Genomic DNA, 5,308 nt, shown 5'->3' with positions numbered 1-5,308 from the left:
TGAGCTTAGGGATTGGTATGAGCGATCAACTGTGGAATGGAAGACTTGGCAAACATTGCTCAATGATTCTCTTCAAATCAATGACATTCAGGCAATGAAGGAAGAGCTACACAGGATTCAGTTGTGTATGGGCCAGTGGAAGATTCAGGTCAGAGGATTGACTAAGATTACTAATCAGCTACTACAGCTCACGGTCGAATCTTCCAAACTGCCTGAGAAAGACATTGCAGCAAAGCCGGGTTTGGCACCGCAGTACAGGGAGATGGCTGAGATTCTTTTCGAAGCTCGCGTCAAAAGCCTCTTCCAGAAGGATGGATCCATACTGCTTTGCATTGTCATAAACTGGCCAGAACCAGATTGAGCAAGGGCAGGCGTACACTCTATGATCTTGACACCAAACCTATCATTCTCTCACACCTTATGAGGTAGAGATGACCACAGACCTGCGGGATCAGCTTGAGCAGGAGGCCATTTACCGAGTGATTCAAAAGGAGAATGTTGATGCTGAGGCTTCTCAGGCACCAACACGGTCAAAGAGAAAGGGCAAAAGGAAGACGGTCCAATGGAAGGATACTGGGTAGTTCTATCTCAGAATTCAGGGGCGACTTTTCTTATCAGCAAGCAGGGAGAGATGACAGCTCCACCTTGGCCTTTTCAGCTGCCTCTCAAAATCGGGATCTTTCTAGAGCTCTGCATCCTTCACCATCTTCTCAATGTCATACTCTGACAATCCACCAAAAGATGGCTTGTCAACATCAGAACTAGACAATGGATTTTTCAGTTCCACATCAGAACCAAACGATGGATTTTTTCAGTCTCACATCAGAATCAAACAGGAGAATTTTTCAGAAATTTTGGAATCTTGCCAAAATTCAAGAAAGAGGGGAAGGATGTAGACGGCTGGAGAGTCACCGTGTGGGAACGTACGTTCTTAGAAGATGGGCAGCGAATCACTTAGTAATTACTAGAATAATTACTACAGTAAACCCGAAGTATATAAATAGAGCCCATTACATTGATATCGGGTTGGCAATTGTAATCACTTGTATTAGCGCTTTGGGCTATAATTGCACTTGAGCATCAGTGGCAGTATTGTTGGCTATACTTTTCTCTGTAATCATATTCGTTGTAATCTCAATCATGGTATATATTCAGTGATACTTACTTCTCAGCAATCTTCTGAATCTGAACTTTATTCCAGTCTATAAGTCTGATTCTCATTTCAGTATTCACATTTCAGTCTAGTCTCTGATTTCTGCCTAGTCTGCTGTATGAAATCTTCCCACACGAGTATCTGAAATCCTTCAACACTGGAATTATCTGTCTCAGGAGATCAGCTCCAATTCCACATGTATTCTTCCTAGCAATTCATTGGTTAGCAGCAAATTGTACTTCTTTAAACGACATTCACTAATCCAATTGGCCATTGGTTCACCATCTAGGGTGGACAACTTAACTGCTCCACTTGGAGATACATCTTCAATGATAAACGGTCCATTTCCCTTTTTCTTAAACTTGGGAGTGTGTTGCTTAAGGGAATAGACTAGAACTAAGTCCCTTTTTTTGAAGATTTTTGTAATTAGATGAGAAATCAAAAAACGGTTTTTGTTTTCGCTTTTGTGCATAGATGTGAGCTACATTAGACTTTACTCATCTAGCTTTTCTAAATCGTCAAGTCTTTGTGACAATTCATGTCCAATGCACTCAAGATCCTTTGCTACCCTTAGTGTCGGCAATAGAAATTCTATTGGCAGTATGGCATCAAGACCATAAACAAGGTTAAAGGGTGTAGCATTTAAAGCTGTTTTAAATGAAACTCAATAAGCCCATAGAGTTGCATGGAGATTCATTTCCCAGTCTGTCCTTCGTGAACTAACCACTTTAGTCAATACAGAGCTAAGAATCTTATTTGTATGCTCAGCTTGTCTGTTTTCTTATGGATGATAGGGAGATGATTTGTTATGGATTACCATAAATCCATTAAGCAGATACTCGATTACCTCATTAAGGAAATGAGTTCCCCTATCACTGAGAATTTCTATTGGCAGTCCATATCTTGTGAGCACATACTCAAATAAGAATGCGGAAGTGGTTTGGGCATCATTCTTTTGAGTTTCTTTAGCCTCGGCCCACCTTAGTCAAATAATCCGTAGCTACAATGATATATTGAGCTTGGGCTCTATAAGTAGGCGGCTGTATTGGCCCAAGAAATTCTATACCCCATTTTGTGAAGGCTCTAGCTCCCATCATTGGTCTTAAGGGCATGCTATCCACTCGTGCTGGCATTTTTTCTCATTGACAAGCATCACACCTTCAAACATATTCTTTGGCATCTGCAAAAAGTGTTGTTCACCATATGCCTGCCATTAAGATTGCTCTTGCGATGGTCTCACTAGAAAAGTGACCTCCAGCTAATCCAGCATGTGCTTGTTCTATAATCGGAATATATTCGTCTTCATTTGCACAAAGACGCAAATATTGATCCTTACCTCTCCGATACAATTGGTTTCCAATAAGAGCATAATCTCTTGCTTAAGTTTCAATTTCTCTTTGATGGCATTTACTCATATCCTCAAGAAATGTTTGGCTCGTTAAGTAAGTAACTAGATAGTTACTCCACTTAGGAATAGGTGACATTTGGGACAATATTACATGAGGTATGGGTGTCTGTTTTTGACATTGAGGACAATTATTTATGAAATATTGAACACCACTCCTCATAGTTGGCCAAAATACTCCAAGTCTCAAGATCCTTTGCATAATTTGATCTTCTACAAAGTGAAGTCCTACTATGGTAATATGTGCTTAACTTAGGTATTAGGTTTTCTCTTTAGGATTAATGCATAAGAGCAATATTCCATCTTGATTTATTTTGTATAGCCTACCAGCTAGTAATTGATTCATAGCCAACTGCTCGATTAATCTGATTGTAATAGGAAGTGGTATTTATGAATCCACTTGAGCTATGGTCATCAAGATACTATATTTTCCGACCATCGAGGTATCATTTCCATGGATTACAGATATGCATCTGGTAGATCATCATCTACCCCTTTAGGTGATTCTCTTGAAAGAAACCTTGACAAATGATATGCTCTTTGATGAGTAGTGCCCTTTTTTACAACCACAGTGAAATCAAATTCCAAAAGAATGATGAACCATCTTACTATTCTTCTTGTGCTGCATGGCTTGTTGACCAAGTACAATAAGGATTGGTAGTCCACAAAGAACACAAATTTGTTTGCTAATAGGTAATGTCTATACTTTTTTATGGCATAGATCATTCCTAATCCTTCCCTTTCTACGATGGTAAAATTCTTTTCCACCATGTTCAACTGTCGGCTAGCACAAGAAATACGAAAATCAATTTTATCGTCTTCTAGTTGAGCTAGTATACACCCAATGGAAAAATTGGAAGCATCTACATATATGTGGAATATTCTAATATTCCAGTCTGGTGCTTTCAATATTGGAGCTAAAGTGAGATCTTGCTTAAGCTTCATGAAGGATTCCTCACACGCTTCAATCCATTTAAAGTGTGTATCAAGCTATACATGGGTTTTGCAATTATATCGTACATGTAAATGAACCGTCTGTAATAACCACAATGTCCCATGAAGGCTTGAACCCCCTTGATAGTTACTGGTCTAGGCAAATCAACAATAACATGAATTTTATCCAAGTCAGTATAGCTATGTCATTTTTAGACACTATATGTCCAAGAATTTTTCCTTGTCTACCCATGAATGTGCACTTTTCAGGATTTAACAAAATCTTATAAAGTCTACATTTTTCGAATACCTTTTTAAGGTGTTCAAAATGATCAGCCTGGATTGATGAATGTACGCATAGATCATCCATATATACTTCCAAGAATTTCCTTAGATATTCTTTAAAAGCATGGCTCGACAATCTTTGGAAGGTGGCAGGAGCATTAGTTAACCCAAAAGACATAACCTGATAGGCAAAAATACCCCATTCTGTTGCAAAAGCAATTTTATGCTAATCTTTTGGGTCAACCAAAAATTGATTATATCCCAAAAATCCATCTAAGAAGATGTAAGCTTCTTTCCGTGCAACTCATTCTAAACATGTTTAGTGATTGGAAGAGGAAAGTTGTCCCTAATGCTTGCTGCATTCACTTTCTTGCGGTTGACGCACACTTGTAGTTTTCTATTTTTCTTGGGTACTACCACAATTGAAGACACCCGATCTGTGTGTTCAATTTCATAAATGAATTCGGCTTCCTTTAGTTTTTCAATCTCCTCTTTCATTTTCTTGGCAAATGTTTCATTATATGTGCATGGCCTTTCTCTACTTGGTTTTGCATCATCTCTCATGGGTATGGTATGTTGACAGATTTCTAGATCAACATCGTTGAGATCCTTGTAAGACCAAGCAAAGATATCCGGTATTCTTTTAGTAGGATTAGTAAAAGAACTTCTTCTTCTTTTGCTAGGTCATTTCCAATGTAGGCATGCCTAGGCTCTTCTCCTGGTTTAGCCAAATCTATCTTTTTTGCGTTTTCAGGTCCTTCGTAGGACTCACCTTGTTTTCTTAGTTCTCTAACAAGATGTTTGACAATGATTTTTTGATCTTGGAGAGTATATATTTTTTTAATGGGATGGAACACTCATTACATCTTTACCATCCTCTTCTATGGTTTCCATTTCGGTCGTATATATCTCCCTAGAGCGTTTTTCAACTCTTGATAATTCTTTTTCTGCTTGACTCGTGTCATTGTTGACTCCTTTTTCTGTTTTTTTGGTTTTTCTTGAGTATCCTTCCTCATTTTTCTGGATGTTTTTGACATTTTTTGATTTTTGTTTGAAGGATATCTGTCAGTGATTTTGTCCTTGACAAAATCATATGCATCTATCTACATCAGGAACTGTGTTCTACTGGAGACTGATGGCATAGATCTAGCTTTCACGTTTCTGGTGTCTCTTTTCCATCTATACCATTTTTGTCTTCTCGGTTTCTGGTTAGGAAAGTAAAAAAACTATTCCTCCCCTCCTTTCATGAGTAGCTTAGCTCTCACATGTACTTTTTCTGACCCCGAATCATCTGAGATAGCTGAGTGTTCTTCTAAATCATCTATTGCATCGTAGTAGAGGTCTGAAAATACTTGTTGAGCTTTCATCAAGTCATTGGGTTCCTCAATTTCATCTTCAATGTAGAGGGTTGAAATCATTTGGATGGGAATTATATCATAGCCGTTCTTTTTGCAAAATGGAGTAGGCATAGACGTATTCACACAGACATCCATTGTCGCTAAACTTTGAGTCCACTCAAATGGCTCAAACAA

The sequence above is a fragment of the Adiantum capillus-veneris genome, chromosome 24 (assembly GCF_014529385.1).
Source record: "Adiantum capillus-veneris isolate H3 chromosome 24, ASM1452938v2, whole genome shotgun sequence".
NCBI lineage: Eukaryota > Viridiplantae > Streptophyta > Polypodiopsida > Polypodiales > Pteridaceae > Adiantum > Adiantum capillus-veneris.
This window is presented reverse-complemented; position numbering follows the sequence as displayed.